At 38.1% G+C, this 13272-nt stretch overlaps 1 protein-coding gene across 1 annotated transcript in view; it reads left to right on the plus strand.

Moving 5' to 3' along the window:
* Nucleotides 1–13272, plus strand: part of RNGTT (RNA guanylyltransferase and 5'-phosphatase) — a 202787-nt gene that overhangs the window by 112511 nt on the left and 77004 nt on the right. The window lies entirely within an intron of this gene.

The following is a 13272-nucleotide window of genomic DNA, read 5'->3' on the forward strand; positions in this document are numbered from 1 at the left end:
ACTAAGTGAAAGGACAAACAGAAGTGACCAAGAATAGGTTTCTGCTGCTTACAGTAATGTGCTGGGGCGGGGGAGGGGGCAGGAAAGAGCAATGAGTAATTTTGTGATTGCTACATTCTGATTGCTATAAACATGGGTTTTTGGCTGTGAACTGAACTTCATTTATCAAATATTAATAGGATTAATATGTAAATGACATTAGTTATGAAGAAAATCTCCTCTCATTTTTCTCCTTGCTTAATGGAATATTGAGAAAAGCTATTAGTATAGTTATGAAACAAGATGTTTAATGAAGCTGGAGGTATAAAGCTAAATTGAAGTGCAAGAGTAGAAGACATTTAGCCCGATAATTACCAAAGTAGTCCAATATAAATATTACATTAACTTAAAGTTCAGAGGCACTTTTGGAAAAAGCAATTGAAAAATACTATTAAAATATTAACAGATTAATTTTTGCTTACAGGTTAACCTTCTAAACCTGATTTGCATTCAGTTGTTAAGATCTTTAATATAAAACATAATCTAACACTAAATGAGTGCATATCAGTAGCATATTTTGCTTTTCAGTCTGCTATGGCAGTTAAGCTTAATATTTCAGAAGTCATTTGGATTATAACAATTTTTTTTTCTACTTCTTACAGCTTCACATCACATTTTCATAAGAGACAAATTGTGGTACAGTAACATTTTCACAATAAAAACTGCTACTTCTGGCTAACTAGTACTAATGTATTTAAAAGTATCATTCCTACTTAGACCTTTGACTCTCCAAAGGAAAAATTTCCAGAATACACTGAAATTATTGTGTTTTAGAACATGTTAATTTTAATTTTTCCTTATTTTGATTTTTAAAGCGGAGGAATGGAAGAATTGACACAAATTTGCTTGACTACATGGAGTTAAAGCAGCATGGTGACTTCACTGTCAAGTCGTGAGTTACTTGAAACTCTGCTTTCAGGAGTTGCCTCTAGCATCCTTTTGGCTTAATTGTGGACACTAAATGGTTTGAGCTTAGCCAAGGAACCTGTCTTCCCAATCTTTTTGATGGGGAAGTTATTGTCTACAGATTTGTTTTCTATGTTGTGACAACATGACATTGTATAATGTTAGGAATTCGTTAGCGACCTTATTTTCAAGCTGATCAAATATTTATTGAACATCAGTGTGTCTCTGTATTATGATCAAATTACTGAACCAGGCAAAAAGGGAGGACTGCAGCTCTTCGGCTGTTCAAATGGTTTGAATCAGTAATTTAGAACACTAAGCATTAAAAGCAGCATTTATTAGTTTAGTTTAGTTTTTTTGAAAGGAAGGAATTTGCTTTTTGTTTGTTGTCATTGTTTAGTTAGGATGTCACGGCCATCTGTCCATACTTAGTCAGAGGTTTTGCTGGGTGAAGGACTTGATACAAGGTGTGTAAACTGCGTGCAGTTAGAAAAGCATTTGGATCATGTTTTGGAGGGGTACAAACTTTGTAGCCATTTTGTGTTCTTACGTATTTTAGTGTTTAGATTCTTCTGTTTTCTTTCAGCTATGAAAATGCCTTTCACATATGACAGGTCTTCGAAAAGTGCTGGTGTTTACCCAGGAGTTTTTCTTCAGCCTGATCAGTCTTAGGGGTAATTACAAATCACATCTCCCTGTCTTTCCTTTATAAATATAGGGACAATTGACTCACTTATAAAAAACTGCCTGCTTTAAAATGTCAAGACTTTATACAGAAGTTAGGTCAAACATCTACAGGAAAGAAATCGGTACTGGGTACATCTGTTTTGTTTTTCTAAAGAATTAAGGAACACTAATCATCTTTGAGACAATGAGTGCCACTGAAGAGATTTCATTAAAGCATCTTTTCTTAGTGGAATCTAGACAGTCCAGTTAAATGCAACACATCTTCCCCTTGCTGACCTGTATTTGTCAAAGTTTTATCTTTTGCATTCATTGATAGAAATTTCTTAGTGCCTCTGAATTCTTCAGACTCTCCAAACTTGATCAACCAATATTCTTTATCCCTCAGCTTTGGCATCTCATTGTTTTACTGTCTTCTTATGATCGTTCTGTGCTGCTCCTAAGTGCATATTTTAAGCACCCAAGTATGTTTCTCAACCTTCAGAAATAATGAGCACTTAAGCATTCAGTTCAATGGCAACTGCTTAATACAGTTTTGTAGTCTTGAAAGCCTTGCATATAAATAATTTTTCCTATGCGGTCAAAAACATGAGGGTTTTTTATAAAAGACGTTCTAGAAATCTAAATAAGTTGTCTCAGCTGGGTTCACAGGTATCGAACATTTTGTTAATATGACTGAATTTCTCCAAACTATTTGTAGGAAAAACACTTTCTCTTGGGAGCAGTCACAGTTACATTTCTAATCAGAAACAATTTGAGAAATTCTCATCCTTAACAATCATGGTTAACTCACATTATTCCCATTAGCTCTTAGAAGTCTAAATAATATTTTCTAAGATGTAGAATTATGGTGTAGAACTTGATTTTATTGAGGGTGTTTTTTTTCCTGTGATCTGGCTGTTCCGTTGTGATCCTGATTCAAAGTCTTTGGATGTACACAATGGACGTCCAAGTGATACCTTGTGAGCAGTACAATGGTTGTCCTAGGAAGGAGATGCTGGACAAGGGCAGGATGGGACAACAGTGATGATAGGGACAGTCATGATTATGTCTAGCAACTTAAAGAGTGGAGTCAGGTGAAAACTAGTGTGGCCAGTGTCTGTGGGATGCCCAGGGACCCTTCACATGCTCAGACCCCAGTGAGAGACTTTCTAAGAGTTCACTTTCTGACTCTGAGGTATGTGCAATGTATTTGGCAAATCTTGATCTCTACAAAGATTTTGGTGTGTGATAGATAATCAGTTTGGCCAGCTCTGATGTATTTTAAATAACAAATGTGATAGTTTAATGCAAAAGTAAATAATATTTTTCTCTTACTGTCTGATAATATTTGGTCTTAGTAGACAGTATTGTCCTGGTGTTTTTTTCCATTGTCCAATCCAGATCAATGGATTAATTATTCAATCACTTTTTCTGTGCATCAGTCTTTGTAATCACACACCCTGTTGTTTGAACCTGGAGGCTTTTACTCTTGGACCTTACTCTCCTTTGTCTCCTAGATCATCAACATGGAAAGTAGCTTTCCCTGTGTGTATGATGGATAATCTAATGATTGTATTAGAAATAGTGTGACCAGCAGAAGTAGGGAGGTGATAGTCCCCCTGTACTCTGCGCTGGTGAGGCCACACCTGGAGTATTGTGTCCAGTTTTGGGCACCTCAATACAAGAGGGATATCGAGGTGCTGGAGCAAGTGCAGAGGAGAGCAACGAAGCTGGTGAAGGGCCTGGAGAACAAATCTTGTGAGGAGCGATTGAGGGAGCTGGGACTGTTTAGTTTGAGGAAGAGAAGGCTGAGGGGAGACCTCATCACTCTCTACAACTACCTGAAAGGACCTTGTAGAGAGGTTGGTTCTGGTCTCTTCTCACAGGTGATTAGTGATAGAACAACAGGGAATGGCTTTAAACTGCAACAGGGGAGGTTTAGACTGGACATTAGGAAAACATTTTTCACAGAGAGAGTGGTCAGACAGTGGAATAGGCTGCCCAGGGAGGTGGTGGAGTCACCATCCCTGGATGTGTTTAAGGGTCATTTAGATGAGATGTTGGGGGATATGGTGTAGGGGAGAACTTTGTAGAGTAGGGCTGATGGTTGGACTCGATGATCCCAAGGGTCTTTTCCAACCTGAATGATTCTGTGATTCTGTGATCTCTGAAGGTGTTTCACTGATCACCAGTGATCACCATCAAACACTATAAATGCCATAGTGTACAACATAGTTTGCCTTCATCTCCAAGGATGTGAGTTAGAGATGAGTCCACTACTCTCAAGGCAGTCTTCTCAAATAACCTGTTTGCCTCTGACTTCAGTAAGAAAACCTGGACTTTCTGCTCCTCAACCAGGGAGCATTGAGGGCCTGGGATCAGACTAGTATATCTCTTTCTTACAGTTCTCAGTGTCCTGCTCAATATGCAGCAAGAACAAGCATTAATCATATTTACCCATCAATGACCAAGTCACTTCCATTTTGCTTAGCTTTTTACAAGGCAAAGAAAATAGAATACATGGGGAAGAACAGAGGGTATTGCAGTGATGGTCTGTGGGGAATATGGGGAGGACATAAGTTGTTTGTATGGGCCCTTTGAGGAACAGAAGGAGTTGGAACTGAGAAGGGAAGCTGAAAGGGACAGAAGGCTAAGCTTTAAGAAGCTGAGTCACGGATTAATTGCTGGTGGGGTAACATTTCCTCAAGTAGATTTTAGTGTGTTGTGTTTGGGTTTTTTTTCCTTCCTTCTTTTTGTGACAGATGAAGTAGTATGTTACAATGAAGGGTTTTAATGATACGGTTTGGATTTTTTTTGTGTGTATGTTTTTATGGTCATGTCATTACTATTCCTAACTTTTTCAGCGTACTAATCTATTTTCCCAAAAGATCAGTCATGTAGGCTAACCTGGATCATTTGGTCTTTTGATGGTGCTTGAATGCAGGCAAATGTGGGCTGTATATGTAGAAGCAAGTGTATTAAGTCCAGGCTAAAGGTGTGAATCTGAAAAGAGTTATTTCAGCTAGTTCTCAACATCTTTCAATGCAATGCAAAAGAATAGAAAGTACATACACACTTTCTTTTGTATACCGCTGTATACATAAGCAGTGAAAAGAATATTGGAATAGTAGGTTCAGTTCTGTTTCCTACTCTTCTAAAGGGTTTTGTGAAATCATGCTATGAAGATGTGTACATTAGCCAACTGGAAAATTACCCATGCAGTGACACTCAGACTTAGTCATTTTATCTTCAAAAAGGGAAGTAATTACAGGGGGAGCTGGGCTTCAGTCTAAACTAAGGCATTAACGAGATTCAGTGTAGAAATAAGCATACATTTTTAAGCACAAGTGTAATAAATGGCCATGGTAACCTCCCTAGATATATGTTGTGATTTCTTCATCACTTGGTATCTTTCATAAAGGTATGCTGTAATTTGAATAGGAATTATAAGATTGATACAAACATTACTGTAGTTTGGATAGGAATTATAAGCTTGATATAAGCATTGTTTGAGTTTATCTGTCCTATATGCAATAGAGCTGACTCAATGAGCCCAGTAATGGTTTCCAGTCTTAAAAATCTATGAATATACAGTTAAGTCAATGGTTGCCTTTCATCTTGTGGTTTCTTGGTCCATTGATGTGATTTACTCACATAATCTGTCAACAATGTTAGCAACTTCTGTTTCTTCAGCTCATTTCTCTATAAGGTCTAGCCTGAAATGATTGATTATAATTGATCCTTTTGGTTCCTTAAAGTGATCCATGGTCTGTAGTGCTAGAAAATAAAACCATATTTTGGGTAATCATTCTGTCTTTATGTTTACACAGCTGAATGCAAACTGTTAGATTGGGTAGGACACCAGCTGCCCTATGGATATTAAGAGGCCTCTGAATTAAGTAGAGTTTTTCAGAGAAAACATTTAACCATTGTTTTGAGTGGTAAAGAGGAGCAGATTTGTTGTTGTTATAGGTTTGCAGTAGTTAACTTTTTCCTTTCCAGTGAAGGCTTCAGTGTCATGTTCAATACAAATTTGTTTGCAAACAACTGAATTAAAACACAGAAGAATACTGGTAGTGGAATGCGTGGATTTTACAACAGAACAAATATTTCTTACTATTTGTGAACCTGAAGCATGTTAGAATGTTTTTAAAATGCTTTTAGTGTCTTCATCCTAGTAGGTAAGTCTAACTAAAAAATATCAGAATATCATTTATGTAATGACAGAAGTTTCTTCTTGTTGTTAAAATATGAAATAACAAGGTAGACTCTTTGAAACTTATAAATCTTTACATCTCTAATAATTTTATTTAATATTTATATTTCATGTTCAAGAATACTTAATTGCAATTTATTTAATTTTCAGTGTGGTTAAATGCTACTGTCATTTGCAATGTGGCAAGTTACATTTGATTTAAAAGAACTCCAGTAGCTGTCTTGGTTAACCCCATCCCCTCCCACCCCATCTGCCCTCACTCCCCAATGGCACTCAACCTGCCATACCTCTTGGGCAAGCATGGTTATTCAGACAAATCTTCTCTGAGCCTTCTGTGCCCTTTTTTCAACCTCCTTTCTGAACTGGTGTGTGCCTGGGGCTGCCAGCTTAGCAGCCCTCTGGATACCTTGCAGAGCTAGGTTTGATCAGTTTACTGAGGGGAAATTATAGCTGACAAGTAGCAGAACCGTGCTGTTTAGGAGAAAAGAAAGAGCGGGGTTATTTCCTGGCTTCCTGTCATTTGGAGCTGGAAGGAGTGAAGGAAGATGTGGAGAAAAGGAAATGTAAGGTGGCCTGTGTTAGCTGCTGTTGCACTTCAGGAGGATGGTATTTAATAAGGGTTAGGTAGAGATGGCTGAACAGGCTTTGTAAGATAGTAAGGCACTCTTGTGAAGGAAATCTTCTCTTCCTCCTCTAGATGAGGCACGAACTTCTCTCTTGGTCATCCCACCACCTCTTCCTTTTCAGTCGCTAGGAGAAACGAACCATTTGTTTTGTCTAGACTTTCAGCTGAAGTTACTCAGTCTTCCAGGTGGGTGTCTTCATGGTGAGTCAACACCACCCCACAGTGCAGACTGCCTGCCCAGAATGCAGTCCCAGATACTAACCCCACTCTTCCTCCTACAAAATACTAAGCAGCAAAGTCTATGCCATGTGAAAGCAGCTGTTTGGAGTGAAACTTCATCCTCATTATGGGCCGCTTAACATCCCCATTGCCCAGGCTTTCAGCTTTCTGCTGAACCACCCATTAAATGCAAATGCTGAGAAGACATGGCTTTAGGCAAAACCAAAACCTGTGTGGGAGGAATATCTGCAACTAACAAGAAATGTGTCAGCAAAAGTTTAGATAACAGAACTTTGTTCTCTGAGGGCTAGCCTTTCTCTTGACCTGTAGGGAAAGGAAAAAAGAGTTGCCCCCTCTATGGGCAACTATGGAGGGGGGGCGCAACTAGACTTAATACTTTTGGGACAGGGTAGGGGATTGGTGTTCAACATGACCAGCAACCCATCAGTTTTCCCTGCACTGCTAAAATGGCCTATCGGGATCTGACAAAAAAACCCTACCTGTGGCTTGAGTGGACCCACTTGACCATATGGAGGTCACTATGAGGTTAAGAATTGATGAGATTCAGTAGCCTAAGAGGGATGCCAGAGGATCTGCTTTCCATTGGGCTGTCTTCAATGATGATTCTGCATCCCAGGGTGTTGGGTGCGCACCTGAGTTTTAGGTTCATTATTGTACTCTTGCTTGAAGTTCAGAATCTCCATAATAGGGGTACATTTGCCATGCTACTTCTGACACATCTGTTGTCTCTGACCTTCATCCTCTTGAGCTAAGGTGATACTGATAGACAGTGCTCTTGTACACTGCGGTACTCTTGGGGTTAGTAACCTCTTGATTCTGCTGGTTACTCTGCTGCTGGAGAAGCTCTTGGTCCACTAGCACAGTCTGACAAGTGCTAACTGGCCAAGCTCAATCTTCTAGGAGACTGAGGTGGTTGACACTGCTGTTGGGAGAAGCACTGACTGGAATAGAAGATTGTGAAAAAAAAAAAAAAGGAATGGTGAAAACAAAGGGGCTGGGGTTCTGCCAGAAGAAAATGGCCACAGAAGGTAGGGCAACTATTTTAATAATACAAAGATAGCAGAAAAGTTGGGTAGGTGCTGAGTAGCAGAGTTGTAAAAACTTGAGGGCTGGGGCCAACCTGAAGGTATTGACACCATTATTTCTTTAAAGTAGTATTTCAGGATGTTGCAGGATATCTTCACAGCTCAGGTTCATCTGTGCTAGGTAGGTGCTAGAGTAGCATTACAGTGGTACACCTTTGCCTTGGACTCTAGTGTCTGTACTGTGGGGTGAAGTGCATTAGGTGTGTGCCTGAAGTGACACTTCAGGTTTGGTTTTGTGTAAATGGAATCCAATTTGCGTGCACCAGAGCTGCCCAGCTAACTCAACTAACGTATTCTAAGTAGGAACAATGGGGGGATTTGCTTTGGAAGTACATTACTTTTGCAAACTAAAATGCTAGTGTAAGTGCACCCAATATGGCTGTTAAAAGAACAAACATCCAAAGAGAGATTACAGCTTTGTGGAATAATTTAGGTTGGAAGGGACTTCGGAAGGTCACTTAGTCCAATCCTTTACAGCTATTTGAGACGGTTTCTGATTTGTCAATGTACATTTTTGGTGTGGAGTTCTAATTTCTGTCTTGTTGGACAAGGTTGAAAGGTTTCAGACTGAAGCATGAACTTCAGATTTCAGGTGATATTGGACCTGATATGTTTTAGAAGTAGTCATGTACATGCGTATTTGTCGGGGGGTGGTGGTGAGGATATCATTGCTATGAATGCTATATTTAAAATGCTAGGGAGTAGTTTGATCTCAGACAGATTGCTTCACATTTTGTTTTGGAATTAGAATATAGAATAACTTCAGGCTGAACAGGTCTTCAGTATGCAATGATTCATCTAAGGTGAAGTTTTCACATACTTAACAAGCAGAATTCTTGTTTGACTCCAGCTCATGTTTAAAGAAATTGATCTAGCACTTAGCATTTAAACTCAAGAATTTACTACTGCTGTATTGTGTGTATGGACTCGCCCATTATAAAAATGAATCTCTTCAGGGATTATTAATGTGGCCTTTGACTGAATTCTCTTTTTAAGCTAAATTTCTGTGAATTACTATCTTTCATGGTAACAGAAGTAGTCTGGGGGCTGTCTAACTTGTTCTTGAGATGAGCTTTGAAGTCTGGTTGCTTATCTAAGCCCTTCTAACTGTTTAAGAAAGATACGGGTAAATTACCTGTTACCTTTACCAACAAATCTGCTGTGAAGTGAGAACAGTGTTATTTGTGTAATAGTCACAAGTGTATTTTTATTGCTTTCTAGGCAAGATCTCTTTGGCTAACTTACAGTGTGGTAGAGATGATTTTTTCCTCAATTCTTTTATTAATAGGATGAAAAGTTTAGCTGAGGCTTGTTTCACACTGTGCTGTTTCTAGAGGTAAAGGCAAGAAAGATAATTCCATCTTAAAGAACAAATCTTCCCCCACTCCCATTCAAGCAAGCCTGCCAGTTAATTTGATAATCAAACTTGAGTCAAAACTGTGGATTCAGCAGTGCAATTACAGGTATGCAGATATATCCTGTCAAAATGTTGCTTTTCATTACTGACCTTGGAATAGTTACTCCTTTCTGTTGTGAAGTTGGTTTCTTACTGTTGATTTCTTACTGACTTTTAGGAGGGTATAACTTGTCAGTCTTGGAAAAATAATTTGAAAAAATCATATAGTAGATCCTACGTGGAATATATACATTGGTGCCTAAGGATGTGAGGGTAGAAAATACAATGCCAATTAAAAACATAGAGCATGGGGGCAGGTGTCATGGAAGGTCAGGGAAGAAGTAAGGCCTGTAAGCTTGATGTCTGTACTGGACAAAGGACTAGAAAGTATAATAAGGAATTCGGTAGTTCATACCTGGGTAAACATGATATAGTTGGGGAAACTTACATGCCTTCTTGAAAGGAAGGTTATGCCTCTCTGGCCAAGAGATCAAAAATCTTTTGAGTAGGATCATATGGTAGTCCCTGTTAAGACTTCCAGAAGGCCTCTGTCAAAGTTTCTATCAAAAAAAATCTTGAAGAAACTAAAGCAGATGCGAAACTTAAAAGAAAAAGTTCTTGCACAGATAAGTAATCGGTTAAAAAGTAGGAGTCAAGGAATGGGGTACTGTTCAATCCCTACCAGGGAGGGAAGTCACGTATACTATACATAAGCAAGTTGGAAAACAGGATGAACCATAAAGTGATGTTTTCTTGCTGGATCAGTAAGGACTGGTGTTAAATGTGGAGAATTATAGTAAGTCCTTAAAAGATAGGGTGGCTGAGTGATAAAACAGCACATAAACTTCTATCTACATAAATGCAGAGTAATGTGCGTGGAGAAAAAAATTATAACTGCACATGTAAAATGATAGCCTCCGAATTGCATGTATTTCCATGTGTGTAGAAGCATATGGAACTATGAATAGCATAGAAGCAATGGGGTTTGATTGTTCAGCATCTTTCTTAATATGAGCCCTAGGGCATGTAAGTCTTTGAAACCAACAAAAGGTGGTTCAAAATAAGAGGTGGTACATTTTCTTGCCTTGTTGGGCTGTGTGTGAAACATTGTGCTGAGGGTTTTTATGGCTGTTAGAGGTTTACATTGTCTTACTGGGGGGCTAGATGAGGTCATGCAGGAGAAACTGAAAATCGCTAAGTAGGAATCACATTTGAATCACATCCACGTCAGGAAGTCTCTGAGCTTGAAAATGGATAGTCTCTCAGAGAGTAGTAGTAGAAAATATCATATATGATTGTTTTTCACCTTCCCTGAGCACATGCTGTTGGCTGCTGTCAGAGTCAAGATGCTGGAACTGTAGTGAGGCCATTCTTAGGTTGTTATATGGATAGGATGCATCTTTTCCTCAGGATTTCAGTGCTGTGACTTAGAGAGGTTCGTTGATTCTTTCCGTGTCAATAAGAATTCATTTCCTAAAGGAGTGTCAAGTGTTTCCCGGGTTTATGTTTCAGGCAGAAGTAAATAGAAATAGGACAGAGTCTGCAATCTTGAAAGAAGCCTTTGGGCCTCCCCTAAAGGCCTTCAAATTTTCTCACATTGATGAGAAGAAATCTTGTGTGTCTTCAGTTTTCAAGACTGGGTATATTTCAATCCTGTTACCTGTTCTGTCAGGAAGTAAAGCTTCTGTTTATGGCTGGGAGGAAATAATTGCTACTCATGAATGCAGAATCAGTCCAAATTTACCTTTTGGACACAAAATATGGGGTGTTTTTTGATTGAGACTGGTATTCCTGTGCAAAAGATAAAATATCCTCTGTCTTGAAGACTATTAACCTCTCTTTACCTTCTCTGTAAAGGAATGGTACATAAAAGAATAGTTTGGAGCAATGTATTAAACCAGCTGAGGTTGTTTTCTAAAGTCAATTAGACTGGGTCTAGTCTTAATAGCTCCTAAGGTCTCAAAAATAAGACCAACTGCTTAAAAAGAAATCAATTACTTGAGTATATATTAATAAATCCATAATTGTAAACACTTCAATAATCTTGCTCAGAAGATTATTACAAGTCAATAAATTAGAAGCCGTGCCACACAGAGGCTTAATACAAGATTTTAGCGTTTATATGTGATTGACAATTGTCACTTTAATGGAATGGCTGAAGACCTCTGTCATGCTAAAAGACCGAAGAGCAACCATTAAGATGGATCTTCTGTTCCATACAGCAAAATCCATGCCTGTTCCAACAACTTCAGCTAGTCAGCTCTACCTTGTGTTTCTTCATACGTGCTGAAGCAGTTGTTTCCTAAATGAAATTTTCACTGTCTGTAAAGAAATTTGTCACAAACAAAGTGTTCCCCCTAGGGCTTCTTTGGACTAAGTAGTAAATATCTATTAGTAGTGATTGTCTCTGGCCAAATTGGAAACTGCGGATGGGAGAGAGCAACAAATAATGTCTTTGCAAACACTGGATTTTGTCCTATTATTCCTGGGTCATATTTTATTAATAAATAGAATTTAATTCCATAGTCTTTCTATATCAGGTATAAGTACAAGAAAATGGCAGGAAAAGTTAACTGAAAAAGCAATTTCAGTGTCATCTACCTTTATCGTAATTCTCACACTCAGTGCACACAACCAATTTAGTATATACTAAAATAATAAATACTTTCAGTAAAATTGAATGTAAATACTTCAAAATATATTTAAGTACATAATCTGTTAATAATTATATTTAAAAATATGATCTGAAAAGCTTAAATGCTTTACTGAGCATCATATTTTGTATATTCTATCTATTTAATATCAGTTAGTATGTATGGCGTGAGTCCTTAAATGTTTTTAACACCATATTGCATAATAGCAGTTATTTAGTTTTGGAAAGTAGAGGAAAGAATAAGGAGCAAGATAAATTTAATTACTATAAGAATTTAAAGATGAGATCATGGGAATTTTAAGATATTTCTGGTGAATGGAAAAGAGCCAGAGAAATGAGGGAGGGAATAGGAGGATGGTGGCAACTACAGGAATATTTCTTTACTGCTGAAAGACTTTCTGGTTTTTGTAAATTGCTTAAACAATACCTTTCTAAATCCCATTTTGGAAAGGTGTACAGGCAACCAACTTCCTTCATATATCTGCTGATGTTAACATCACAAATCATATGAAGGGGAAATAGGGGGGGAAGAGAAGAAAGAAAAATACTTCAATAATTTTACTATCACACTGTATCTTACTAGTCTTTGATTGAGTGACACTAGGATATTTGATTTGACAGGAGTTGCAGATGTGAGGGACCACTGAAGAAAGTTGCTTTCCAAGGGACCATTTTCAACTAGAAGATAGCTGGGAAGGAACAAAACAAAAGATGTAGAAGGGGAGCAGGCATAGATCAGAGGTGTCAGAAGCAGCTCCTGTATGTTGTCCTAAGGACAATGATAAATCATTTACATTTTATTCAGATGTTGAGGGGAAGATTGTGGAGAAATTCAGTGCAGAACCGTGCATGATTAGAATAGTAAGTTGGGCATGTGACTCTTAATGCTGATATTTGAAACGGGTTTTATGATGCCCTGAATGGGAACTAGAACAGAACGCCTCGAGCTATCCCTCTCAAATGTTCTAACGGCCATGATCAAAAAATAAGAGAAGAGGCACTCTAGCCAGTGGCATTCAAATTCCAGAAGCAGCTTTTAGTAGGTCATTTTTGACATGTGTATCAGAACTATGGCTAAAAATATTTTAAGCTAATTTGGGTTTCAGTCATCTGAAGCTTGCCTTTACTTACCATTTATCAAAAGCCACACAGCATCTCAAAGCAAGATATGCTGCATTTATTTTGGAAAGAATAACTTTTCATTCTTACATCAGAAAACAGAAAAGTCTTCATCTGCTTTTGTCAGTTTAGATCTAGAGCTGTTAGGTTTATCATCAGCAAATTTTGCATTTTGCAAATAATGTAACACAGCATGGGCGCAATATGATGCTAGTGATTGCTGTAATACCAAAAGACACTGGACATTCTTGGTGTGTTTTTTAGGTAAAATGACATAAATTTTCCCATTGTGGATTAATAAGGATCTAACAACTAAAAATTCTCATT

The sequence above is a fragment of the Strix aluco genome, chromosome 3 (genome assembly GCF_031877795.1).
Source record: "Strix aluco isolate bStrAlu1 chromosome 3, bStrAlu1.hap1, whole genome shotgun sequence".
NCBI lineage: Eukaryota > Metazoa > Chordata > Aves > Strigiformes > Strigidae > Strix > Strix aluco.